The following is a 14,029-nucleotide window of genomic DNA, read 5'->3' on the forward strand; positions in this document are numbered from 1 at the left end:
ACGGAAAAAGACAAAAAAAGGAAAAAAAAAAAAAAACTTATCACACTGTATACTCTAAACACATGTATTTTATTGTATATAAACATACTTCAATAAAGCCATTAAGAAAAAAATGAAGGGGAAATCTGATAGAAACTTCTGTCCAAACAATGTAGGTGGAAAAAGAATAAGGAAGAATATATAATTGTAGTAGGTTTATCATGATCTATCTTCAGATTTCTACATATTAATCCATATTGTTTGACATTTCTATTTCTTTCCTATAATTTTTTTTCAAATTGCTGCTCTTGTTTTGATAATAAAATCGCATAGTGGGTCTGCTAAGCTTACTTTTTTTGTTTGTTTGTTTACTCCGAAACATATGATATAATACTCAACCTAACTCAGAGGGTTCCAAGTAGAACTTAGACACTCTCTTTTTAAAAATTCAGGTAAAATTTTTCTTCAGTGCCTTCTTACTCTACAAAAATTCATTGACATTGTTAATACATACTTCTGTGGATTTTTCAGGTTCAGGATACTTGTGTGAAATGAAGAGAGAGGTAGTGGACATATTCCATACCCTAGGAAAGTTTACAGCTACTTATATGGGAAAGGACATGCACATAAAAAAGTAAAGATTAAGGAGAGACGTGCATACACTGCTGATGGGAAATTTGGCAATTAAAACCTTGAAGCTATTTGCAAATTCTTTGTATTTATTTTCTATCGCTACTGTAACAAACTACCACAAACTTAGTGGCATAAAACAACATAAATTCATTATCTTACAGCTCTGGAGGTTAGAAGTCCAAAGTCAGCCCAGGTGTCGGAAGGGCTGGTTCCTTCTGCAGGTTCTGAGGGAAGAATCTGTTTCCTTGATGGTTTCAGCTTCTGGAGGCTGCCTGCATTCTTTGGCTCAGGACTCCTTCCTTGCAGCGCTCCAACTTCTTGTTTCCCTCATCACATCTTGTACTACTATTTTCCAGACTTCCTTTTACAAGGACCCTGTGATTACATTGGACCCATCTGGATAATCCAAGCTAACTCCATCTCAAGATCCTTAATTTATGATCATTCATAGTTCTATTAACTAATCATGGCTGAGATAATCAGGCCCTCGCATGCAAGTCTATACATGCTCTAAATTCAGAGACTATCATGGAAGTTCTGAACACCAATTTGTCTTGAAACGTTAGGCCTCTAATAGCACTGTGATTTTAACAGTAAAACATCAGTGAAATATGATATTTAAATGTTACTACTAAGTGATTTGGAATTCTCAGTAGAAGTTCTAGGAATTCAGAGGCCTCTGAGTAATACATGAATCATAAGGAAGAAATCTATTTTTATGTCTTTTATTCGTACTATTCTTTCTTCTTCCTTCTCTAATTTCCAGGACATTCCCTTCATCCTTTTTTAATGGCTCACAGTTTGTTTATACCATATTTCGTGCCTTCTAACATACTACCTTCACATTCCTCAACTTTCTCAATGTTATTAATTCCACCTCTACTCCAACTATTGGCTAATTTGCATACACTTGATAACTTATCACTTAAACCTCTGAAATTCCCCTCTGACCACAGTCTCGTGGTCATACCCTCCCATTTCCTCACTCCACTCAATCTGCTCTTTGTCTACCTTGTTATTTCTAGTTCCTCAGTCCTGATCAGTGTGAGGTAAACAGCACCACCAGCCAAAGGCAAAGGATCTTGGTATTTAGTGTCCTGTTCAGACCTGTCTTGACAAAATGCATAATTTTGGTTAAGTTTTTGAAGATGCTAAGCTCCTTCAAGTAAAAATTTCAAAGATGCATTGACAAGGGAAAACAAAAGGCAAAGTCTGGTTTCTTTAAATACCCTATTTCCCACAATTGTTTAGGCTTTTCTGAATTTAAGTGTATTCAGTGCTTACCACCGGTCCATTTTCCACTACTTCAATCCTGAGTTTTAAATTTTGAGTAATCTCTTGGTTTATTGAATTTCATCCTTGAGCAGATCTTTTCAGAAGGGTCAACAATGCTGTATTTCACCAAGTTTTCATGTTTCATTGCCTTTTTTTTCCCCTTGAATCTGCTGCCTTTATCACCTTCCTAATTTGTTCCAAATTATACAGATTTCTTAAATTCCATCTTTCCCTAGGTACCTTCCTCTTTGAATCCTCTAAAGCCCAATTTCATTCTGGATTGATTGGGTTCCAGGCTTGCTGTACAGCCATGATACTGTGACTTAAATTCATTACTTTCCTAAGTTAGAATTGCTATTTCTTTTTTTTTTTTTCCTTTTTGTCTTTTTTCGTGACCGGCAACGGATCGCAACCCTCAGTGTCGAGCCCGTACCGGACCGGGACCGGCTATGGGATCGCAGCCCTCAGTGTTGCACCCGCACCTCGCTCAGCCAGTGAGCGGCCAGTCTGTATGTGGGATCCGAACCCTCGGTGGGAGCGCCGCCGCGCTTCCCAAGCGGCGCACTGTAGCAGTGCGCCACCGGGCCGGCCCCAGAATTGCTATTTCTTGAATTCTTATTTTTCAGTTTATGTTTGGTTTGTTCTTTGTGTGTGTGAGTTTATTCTCTCATTTTGTTAGAATTTATCTTCTGGTAACTTACTAGGATAGAATATATGGGAGTCCCATATATTTCTGAGTCTCTACATGCCTAAAAATGTCTTTATTCTCTCTTTGCTTTTGATTGACATCTTGGATGGATATGTAATTGTAAACTGAAACTAATTTTCCCTCATTTATCTGAAGGCATTGCTCCATTGTTTTATAGCAATCTGACACTAGTCTGATTCTCGTTCCTTTATAGCTGACTTTTGTTTTCACTGGAAGGTTTAAGGATCTTCCTTTATCCTTTTTTTTTTTTTCTTTTTTTTTCTTTTTTTAGTGGCTGGCCAGTACAGGAATTGAACTCTGGACCTTGGTGTCATTAGTACCACACTCTAACCAACTAAACTAATCAGCTAGCCTTGCCTTTGTCTTTGATGTTCTGAAATGTCACAGTGATATACTGAGACATGGATCTTTTTTCCACTAATTTTGAGGGGCACTTGGGAAATCCCTTTCCTTCATCTCTGAAAAAATATCTTGTATTTATTTTTGATGATGTCTCTTCATTTTCTCTATTATCTCATTCTAGAACTCACCTTTTCAGGATTATTGGGCCTTTTGTTTAAGCCCTATTTCTCTTATCATTTCCCTGTTTACTGTGAGAAATGCCCTTTCCTGTCCAATGCCAAAGGATGGACATGGAGACACGAGGTATGGCAAAGAAAGATTTTAATGGCACTCTTGCAAGACTGGGTGTCTTTCTTGCAAGATTGGGTGTTGGGCAGGCACACTGGAAACGGTTACATTGAGCAATTTATTCCCTAGAGCGCAAGTCCCTCCCCCAGTTCCTCATTGGCTGAGTATTATGGGATGTACAATCTTCCTGAATATTGCCTGTTTTACTACTTCCTTTTAAGGCATTTATTGTCTTCTTCCCTCTGGCAGAAAGGGGTGGACTCAGGGCAAGACCACGAAAAAGGCCTGCCAGAAATCCTGAGGAGGAAGAAGAACCAGGAAGTAAAAAGAAAAAGGTGACCAGCCACCATCTTGAGATGTCACCCTTGGAAAAGTGCACTTTCAGGGGTTATCACACCACAAGTTAGTCAAGCAACCCTTGTTAAGCTATTCTTGAAAATGAATCATTTAGGCTATTTTTCTACATTTCCCCTCTTGGTCTTTTTCTGTTTCTGGGAGATTTATTTGCTCAACATTAGCTTCCTAACTTCACTCTGAATACTTTATTTTGGCAACCCCTATCTTTAATTTCCAAGAGCTCTTTGTTGTTTTCTGATTTTTTCTTTTTCATAGCATCCTGTTGATGTTTTATGGATGCAATATCTTCTCTCCAATCTCTGTTGATGGTAAAAATCTCACTGTTGCTTAAGTACTTGTCTATACTCTGGATTATCTGTTTTCTTTGGGCTCTATTTTTCTGTGTATCTAGCTATCACTCATATTGCAAATTTTCCTAAAATTTCTGATAATCCTTGGTTGCATATTTATATTTAATATTGACACATTAAACAAACACACACACTTGGGAGTCTTATCTGAGAGATGAGAGCCTACTGCCTGGAAGACTTCCCTATGAGACGGGTTGGCTCTTTTGGTTCCAAGACCTTTGCTATAGGACCTTTTGATTTCTCCAGAAAAGAACCTAAAAATCCCTTTTCTGGGGGATATGTGCCCCCATAATTGATTTTCAATTAATGCCTACTTTCAGCTCCACATTAGTTTCCTACCTTCCTTAATTATACCAGGTACATGTGAGTCCCAAGAATCTCCTAGGTCTTTGGCTGTATATACTTTCACATGCATTTTAGGCTGTGGCTTCCTCTGTCCTGCTTCATCTTTTCTTCACCTCCTCCCTGCTCACCTCAACCCCATTACTCTTCATCTTCCAGACATTCATTAATATCATGTCTACTGATGGCCCATCTTGTGTTCTCATAACAATTATAATTTTATTCCCTCTATATTTGTTCACTGTCAATTAAGTGGGGTCCCAGGAAGGCAAGGAGATATATTTATGTAGCCAGTCTCCACATGGATCAGGATATTTCCATTTTTTCTTTAATCCTTTGCACTCTGACTCTATTGAAGGAATTCTACTTAAACTTCTTTCTTGAAAAGTTTTCTTTTTTTTTTTTTTAAAAAAGGTGACCGGTAAGGGGATCTTAACCCTTGACTTGGTGTTGTCAGCACCACGCTCAGCCAGCGAGCTAACCGGCCATTCCTATATGGGATCCAAACCCGGGGCCTTGGTGTTATCAGCACCGCACTCTCCCGAGTGAGCCAGGGACCGGCCCTTGAAAAGTTTTCAAACAGATGTATTTTTCACTCCTTCCTCATAAATCATGTTTGCCCTACACCCTAAGGTTAAAGCTTATTGCCCCAGAGAAAAAGGTAGGGCATTCAACAAAGCAGTCCACATGATACAGGGGAAGTTCCCACAAGATAGGAAATGGAATTAGAGCATTTTTGGCAGGAAGAAGAAAGACTTCAAGAAAAGAGAGTAGGGGCCAGTCTAGAGTAAGAGATAGTTAAAAGCTAGTGTTAAAAGGCTAGTGAAATCCCCGACAGCTGTTGAAGATAGAGGACTGTTTTGTCTCAATTTCCATTTGGAACTCTTGGAGATTATCTTTGCAGGGGGACTCTGCATCAGCATGGAGTAGCCACAGCAAAAGAGAAAAAGTGGTATGGCTCATTCAGTCAAATGGGGTTGTGATAGAGTTTCTGAGTGTCACTTGGCTACCACACGGTATGGAAGGAACGCAGGTGTTTCCACAGTTGATATCCATAATGAGATAATGAAAGCCCCAGGAAATTTTTACTGTTTTCAAAAAGAAAAAAAAAAGTTTTACTATAGCCTGTTAGAGATAGGAAAAAGCCAAAAGAGCCTTCTCTCACACACAACTCAACACAACACTTTTGACACCATATTGTGGGTTTTTTTCCTCACACACCAAGCAAACAATCAATTCTGCAGCAGACACCAGCTGGGAATCCAATTCAATTCTGACACTATCTACCTGGAGATAACATTGGATCCCACAGGTGGAGGGTTCAGTCCCACAAGACTGTCTCCCCTTCAAATGCCAATCACAAGCCCCAAGTTGCCACCTGAGTGTCCAATCAACAAGCTATAAATCAGTGTTCCCAAGACCCCCTCCTTGGGTTCAATTAGTTAGAGCAGCTCATAGAATTCAGGGAAATGCTTTATTTATGTTTATCAGTTTATTAATAAAGAATATAATAAAAAATAGATGAACCGTCAGATGGAAGAGATGCATAGGCTGAGGTAAGGGAGAAGGGGTGTAGGGAAAGTGAAGGAAAATGGTCAGGGCCCCTCAGATGTTCAGAATCTTGCTGAGAATTTGATGTAAATATGCACATGCACCCAGGTATTCCTTGGCTATTGTCTAATGTAACTGTGTATGTGCACCCAGGTGTCCTAGGTTATGGACTTAAGTATAAAGGATGAGTGGCTCTGATCCATGGGGCCCCATGCCCCTAGGATGCCCCCCAGGGGGCAATGGGGAGGCCACTACTGCTGCTGGAGGTTGTTGCTGCAAGTTGTTGCTGCCAGTGCCCCCAGGATGCCCCAAGAAGCTGCTGCTGCTGCTGCTGCTGCTGCTGCTGCTGAGGACTGAGCTCGTGTTGTCTGCCAATGGCTCCCAGGATCTTTCCCAATTACCTAGTGTTGGGAAATTAGAACTTTGATCAGAGCCCTCACCTCGGGTCCAGTTGGGTGTGGTTTTAGCACATCCATTGTAAGCAAATTGTGTGTGTGTATGTGTGGAGTTACTGCGCATGTGCACCAATGTACCTTTTACTTTTGTTGCTATTCTTGTGTTCTGGGGGGGGAGAGGGGGAGAGAGAGAGAGAGAGAGAGTTTTAGTGAAGGAGGTGGGAAGGTACCCACCTCGGGCATCTGCCCTGCATGTCCATGCTTTCCAACCTATGGCTCCATGGACCTTTTGGCTGGTTACATAGCTCATAGACCTGTGTGAAGGGGTCTGGTGACCCAGCCTGGCATGTGAAGGGTTTGTGACCCAGTCTGGACAATGGGCTTGAGGAGTCTGGGAGCTTCAGACCCAGCCCTAGCTCAACAATCAGCCCAGTCAGTACAGGAATCCAGACATTAGACGTAGTCATACAATTAGTGCAGTTGGCAGGATTAAGAGTGACACATTTGGCATAGTCTGCGACAGGATTCTGAGCAGGTACAGGAGCTGAAAGCCCTTGGAAGAAAGAGGAAATGTGGCTACTTCTGAATATGCTCTGCCTATGGCCAGCTTCCTGTTGACCAGGATCTGGTTGCTGCACACTGTACTGCAAGGCAGCATAGACCAGGTACTACAATGCAAAACCCCTTGGGAAGGGGAGGAAATGTGGCTATCTTTGAGAATGTGGAGCCCAGTGGCCACTTTTCTGCTGACTGGAGCCTGGCTATTGCTCACTACACTGCATACTGATTGAGATTTATGGCAGAAAGCAGAGTTGTTGGAAGCACAGATGAATGTCCTGGAGGATGACGTGCAGCAACTGGCAACTCCTGCCTCACACCAGGGAAGATGACCAACCCACTGGTGAGTTGGGGAAACCATGCATCTCCAGGCATGACCTGTTGTGCATGAGGAATTGAGACAGTAAAGCAGCAGAAACAGGGAGAGTCTCTGGCTGCTCCAGCTATGAGACCTAGGGGTGGATGGTGTAACGTGCTTTAGAGACTATGCAGTAAACATATGTTGAGTTTGTCTGAAGGCAAAAGGCTCGGAGGGTGCCACTTAAACCTGATGGCTGGCTGGGTGCCGTAAAACCTGAGAAAAGAGTGCCACATGCAGATGGGCAGATGAACCAAGGATGGGTGCCCCTGCAGAATTTCAAGTATGTTTTCACCTGGTGAAAAGGTGGAGAAATTAGTCTTCTGTTACTATGTGCCTGTCTCAGTGGCAGCAGTTACAAAAGAGTTGCAGATATGCACAAGGGCGAGGCAGCCACTCCTTGATGGACTGGGCAAATGCAGCTGTTTGAACTGTGTGGGTGAATGCTGCTAAACTTCCCAAGACTGAGTGAGTAGCCGGTGTAAGCTGAGCTGACTGAAGTAATTCAAAAGCCAGAATGTAAAGGGAAGAAGAGCATAAAGATTTGGAAAATTAGCAGCCTGGCCATGAAGTAGAAAAGTTGGGAGACTCAGGCGGAAAACACAAGGGTGAAGCAGATAAACTGTTTGCCAAAGACATTATCTTGGCAGTGAGGCAGCCAGATGCTAAGAGCCAAGACAATGCAGAAAATGCCGTAAAGGCATTTGAGAAGTCTGGAAAAGTGTCCCACCCATCACAGGCCCTGAGGGCATTTCAGAAGTTTGGGAGAGCTCCCCTCCCATCCTAGGAGAACTGAGTTTGTCCCGGAGGACAGACATGAGGTGCCATTGCCCTTGGCAAACTGCTCCCTGCATCCCAGCCACTCTGGCTGGAGCAATCCTGCCTCAGCATCTCCAAAGAAAAAAAGTTGAAAACCTTCGTGGCGTTCACATTGTGTTAAGTTTGCAGGCCAGCAGTATGTGAGAGCAGTGGAGGCACGGCAGCCTCCACCTAGATTTCAGAAGATGTATGAAAAAGTTGGGGGACTCAGGTGGATTCCCGCTGCGGGGGTGGAGCCGCTGTGGAGGTCATCTACGGAGCAACGTGGAGCAGAAAAGTGGGGTTGGAGCCCCCACAGAGAACTGCCACTGAGGAAATGTCTAGTGGAGCCAGGATGGCAGGACTGCCACCAGGAGCCCAGAACCATGGGGCTGCTGGCAGTGTGAAGCACCAGCCTGGAAAAGCTGCAGGCACCAGGGCAGCTCAATGGGCTGCACTTGGCGGAGCCGTAGGAGCAAGATTGCCCAACGTTTTAGGGGTCCAGGTGCCCCTGTGTGCTTAACGTTTGCCCTGTTTTGGTTTTGGATTTGTTTGGGGACTGTTTTTCCTTTCTATTCCTCTCTTCTGGAATGGGAATGTGTACCCAATGTCGGTCCCACTGTATCTTGGAAGTAGATAAACTTGTTTTTGATTCTTTACAGGTTCACAGCTGGAACAACTTTTGCTTTTGGTCTCAGAGGAGACTTTGGACTTTTAAGTTGGTGCTGCAATGAGCTAAAGACTTTTGGGACTGGGATGGAATGGGTACTATGTAAATGTAAGGGTCATCTATCTTCACTAAGGGAACATTGCGGAAGATTCTGAACCCATAGATTGTACAGCAAGGACCCTGAAGGGGTGGATTGTTGGGAAAATAGAATAGTTTGGTCAGGGACCTTGCCTCGGTCCTGTTGGGTGTGGTTTTAGCACGTCCATTGTAAGCAAATTGTGTGTGTATGTGTTTGTGTGTGGAGTTAGTGCGTATGCACACCAATGTATCTTTTTAGTTCTGTTGCTATTCTTGTGTTCTAGACAGAGAGAGGGAGAGAGGAGGAAAGGGGGAGAGGGGGAGAGGGGGAGGGAGGAGAGAGAGACAGACAGAAAGACAGACAGAGAGAGAGAGAGAGAGAGTTTTAGTGAAGCAGGCAGGCGGGCATCTGGCTCTGGCATCTGCCCCGTGCATCCATGCTTTCCAACCTATGGCTCCAAGGACCTTTTGGCCAGTTACCTAGCTTATAGACCTGCATGAAGGCGTATGGTGACCCAGCCTGGCATATGAAGGGTTTGTGACCCAGTCTGCAAATGGGCTTGAGGGGTCTGGAGGCTCCAGACCCAGCCGAACAATCGGCCCAGTTGGTGCAGGATTACCAGCAGGTAAAAGAGCCCAACAACTGGCATGGTCACCTAGCCTTACAACTGGCTTCACGAACAGGATTAAGAGTGCTACAATTGGCAATGTTGACAGGATTCCAGACATCACTGCAGAGCACCACACCTAGCACGGACCTTCATGTGAAGGGTCTGGTTACCCAGTCTGTACAATGGGTTTGAAGGGTCTGAGCCTTCAAACCACCCCCACCCCCAGCACTGGGGATCAGAGCCATTTGTCCTTTATATTCAAGTCCAATAACCCAGGAATACCTGGATGTCCATGTGCATCTATGTCAGCAATAGCCAAGGAACACCTGGGTGCACATGCACAGTTAACATTTACATCTAACAGGCTAGGTCATGCTTGGCAAGATTCTGAACATCTGAGGGATTCTGACCATTTACCCATTTCATTTTCCCTACAAACTTCCATGCCCTCTCTTGGCATGCCACCTTCAGGAACCTCTCCAAACCCAGTCCTTTTGGATTTTTAGGGAAATGTCACCACACAGGCATGACTGATTACATCATTGGCTGTTGGTGATCAACTTAACCTTTAGGCCCTCTCCCCTGCCAGGAGGTTGGGGGATGGGTCTGAAAGTCCCACCCTTCTAATCAGGCCTTGGTTTTTCCCCATTCTAAAGCTATCTAGAGACCACCAGTCATCTCATTAGTATACAAAAGATATTCATCATTCTGGAGATTCCCAAGATTTTATGAGCTGTATGTCAGGAAACAGGATAAAGACCAAGAATGTATTTCACAATATCACAAAGCCAAGTAAAAACTGACAACTGCAAAGAAATAGTTTCAAAAAAATTGTAAGCAGCTGAAGGCAAGGCCAATTTTGGAAGGAAGGTAAAAGTTTCTAGGGTCAGAGAAGTCAAGATACAGAAAGACTAAGAAGGACAGACAACTCAAGTCAAAAGCCATTACTGCCAACAAAAGACTCATGTCGGTGTTCAGAGAACCTCTAAATCCAGTCAATAGGAACAAGAGTTAAGTTTAAGTACACCAAATCTCCCAGTTTGACTCCTTTTGATCAGAATTGTGATACTAATTTTCTGTGTTATTTGGGAGATGATTCATCAGACATTAGGGTAGTTTGGGAGCCCAGCTGAGTTGCTAATATTAAGCAATTATATTTTCAGAGCTGTGTAGACATTACACATCCTTATCCTTCATAGGAAACAACTGAAGTTCCTGCCTAAATGGCACTCAGGAATTTACCCTCCCAGATTTTAACAGCAAAACCGTGGACGCTTGAAGGGCTATAGCGCTTGGCATAATTATTACTTCTTCCTGAGACGGATTAAGTTTATCTTGTTACATGAAAACAGCGTGGGTTGGAGAGTAGAAGCTGCTCTCCTTTCTTTTTTTTTTTGAAGGAACTCCACGTAGAGTTTATTTCCCTTTTAGTTCTTTCTTAAACAATATTTTACTGGAGAGTTCATCCTTTTAAATTTTACATGCTTCTTGCAAAAGCAAGTCAAAATAGCATAAGGACTTTGGCTTTCTTTGAAAGTAATCTGGCATGAAATTTTATTTTTATGCTAATGATGATTTTATATAATGCTAATATTTTAATACAGTTTTTGAATGAAAACATAACAATAAAAAGTTTTTAAGGAAAGAAAACCATTTATATGCCTATTATCCTATTAGGGTAACTTTTTATTTCTGCACATTTCCTTCTGCCTATGTGCCACAAAACTTTAGGGCTGAAAGACACTTTGAAAGCAAATGGTTCAATTTCTTCATTTTCAGGTGATTAAACTAAGACCCAGAGAGCTATGAGGTTAGCCTAGGGCCACACGTTATTGCTTCCTCTAAAAGAAATTTTAATGCTAAATTAATAAAAAATATTGTTGATGAGACATAAAAACTCCCTAATAGCAGATTTTCTCAGAGAATGCAACTGCAAGTGAAAAAAAAATCTCTTTTATGTAATACAGTGTTAGCATTATCAAAGACAATGTTTGAAGAAGTATAGCTGCAAAATATGAATTCCCTAATAAAAATTCCCAAAAGTCCAGGAATTTCTAGAAAACAGATGTGAATTCAAAGCCTCTGGATTTAAAGATTTGGATTCAAAGTTCACATATTTGCTATGCATTGCTACTAATAATGCTGTCTGCAAATTGTTGATTCCAAAATGCACACTCCTCAATAAAATGGCAAATTACAGGTCTTAAAGAGAGCACTTAATTAAGGCTTTCTCTCTGCTATAATTGAAAGAACTGAAATAGCACAGAAAAAGGGAGTACTTCATAGGTAATGTGGATAGCTTTCAAAACAACTGTTAGAAAGTCTAGACTCACATTAGTGGGATTCTTAACGTGCCATAGCTGAAAAAGGCCCAAAATGGGAATAGAAAACTCCAGTTCTGATGCCAGTCTGCCCCTAACCAGGAATGTGATCTGAGACAAAACATTTAATTTTTCTAGTTTTGTTTCTATGTTGATAAAATGAGGTTAGCCTAGGTGACCTCAGAATTCTTTCGCAACTGTAAAATTTGGATTCTTTCCTGCATGTGGAAGGTATTCTGTATTTCAGTCTCTGGGAAAACCCCAGGTGTGAAGAGTTGGCTTTAATAACACGATCCTTTTGTTCTCTTCTAAGGTAAGCCCCTGCAGAAATCTGGCCCTTCTTTGGCCCCCCCTTCCCTCCTTCTTCTCCTGCCTTCATGCAGATCTGTAATAAAACCCCATTGTCTTTTCACTTATGTTTCATCTCTCTTCCTTCTCCATCCACACTACCAACTCTTTAGTACTAGTCCTTGTATCTGAACCACAGGAACAAGTAACTGCTTTTCTAATTTCCCTTCAGAGTACAATCTACTTCTACTGAGCTCCATTCTGTTCATTAAGATTAACATATCCATGGGAGTGATCCTTGATTGCTCTCTTTCTCTTGGACTCCATATTCAATCTGTTAGCAAATTCTGTTGGCTCCCTCTCTAAAATATGTCCAAAATATGACCACTTACTTCCACTGCTATTACCTGGCTCCAAGCCAGCAATAGCTTCTGACTGAAGCCCTTATCCCCATTCAGACTACTATCGACAGTGTCCAAAGTGATCCTATGAAAACGGTAAGTCAGGTCATGGCAGTGCATTGCTCAGACTGACTTTCCTTACAATGACCTACAAAGTGTTAGGTACCCTAGCCATTTTTCTCTCTCTAGCTTTATTTCCCACTCCTCTCCCCATCTACTCCAGTACATAAATCCTCTTAACAGTTTCTCAAATCTGCCAGGAACATGGCCACTTGCTGTGACTTTGCACTTGTCTTTCTGTCTGGAATATCCTTTCTAAAATTTTAAGACCTCTCTTTTATTTTTCACCCCAGCGCTTATTACTATCTAACATTGTATATTCTGCTTATTTCTTTGCTGTCTCTCTTTCCCATAACAGTAGGGATTTTTGTCTGTTTTGTTTATTGCTATATCCCAAACACCTAGAACAGTGCCTAGCATAGTGGGTGCTCAGTAAATATTTGTTGGTTATTGAATGAACTGTGGGAGATCTGTATCAAGGGAGCATAAGATCATGCAGAGATAGAGACAGACACACATAAAGTGTCTTGTTAGCTCACGGCAAAACAAAATTTGCCCACCTTCCTAATCTTGAGTAGTAAAAAATTCCATGCCTTTTGTTAATTGTGACATATGTTTTAGATATCTTGTGAGATGTTTTAGATCTCAAGGAAAGCATTCCCCATTATTAAAACTTTAATTTGTCACTAGAAGATGAACCCATCCTATTTTCCAAATGTTATCGTGTCCATTAGGCAGTCCTCCTAAGTTACATAGAACAAAGTACGGTCTACTCTTTTAGGTTGAAAATTCCAGGTCCTGACCTTTAGTGCTCAGAGTCCTCAAAATTCTCAGATTGTGTCATATGAACTCCAAAAATATGTAGCTATTAAATATACTACTACTACTGATGATGAAGTGAAATAATTATTATTGCTAACATCAAATTTATCCTAAGAGGAGTAGAAAGTCCATTTTGTTTTTTCCCTTTATCTGAAAGATGCACTCCCTGGCCCACAGGAGATCAATTTATTAGTCTGTTTAATTAGTACTGAAGGGTGCGGCACTAGCTTGGGGGTCGTGATCCTCCAACTCTACGCATTCCGCGTTATTAGAGACCTGCATTTACCAGCCAGGAAGGATGTCCTCACTCAACGATGACGATGTGAACATGTATGGGGGCGTCTCCGACTCCCAAAACGTCCCGAGAAAAGAATGTGGTCAGAGGAGGCTGCAAGTCGTGAGCACACGACGGCCTCCCGCGTTCAGTCGGGCGGATTTCTTCCCTCGTCCCCTCGGTCCGCGGGACCTGCCTCCGGCTGAGGATGAGCGAAGACGCCGCGGCTCTTCGGAGGAGACGGCGGGGCCGGCCCGTTAGCTGAGAGCGCCGGCGCGGGAGTCCCGCAGCCGGAGCCGCGCCCCGGAGCTGGGTGGGGGAGGGGCGGCGGCTCGCGCTGCGTCGAGTTTCCCAGAATCCCCAGCGGCCGCGGGGAAAGTTTACGGGACGCAGGCGGCGGTGGTAGCGGTTCCTAGGTTGCCGGCGGCGGACCATGGCCTTGGCCCGGCGTCCCCGGCCTCTCCTCAAGGCGTCCCCAGCAGCGTCGTGGAGCGGGCAGACTTCCGGGAAGGAACTGACATGCCACTGAGCAGCGGCCGGCGCGCTTGGCGCCCCGAACATGCGGCAGT

The sequence above is a fragment of the Galeopterus variegatus genome, unplaced genomic scaffold, assembly GCF_000696425.1.
Source record: "Galeopterus variegatus unplaced genomic scaffold, G_variegatus-3.0.2 Scaffold687, whole genome shotgun sequence".
NCBI classification, from domain to species: domain Eukaryota; kingdom Metazoa; phylum Chordata; class Mammalia; order Dermoptera; family Cynocephalidae; genus Galeopterus; species Galeopterus variegatus.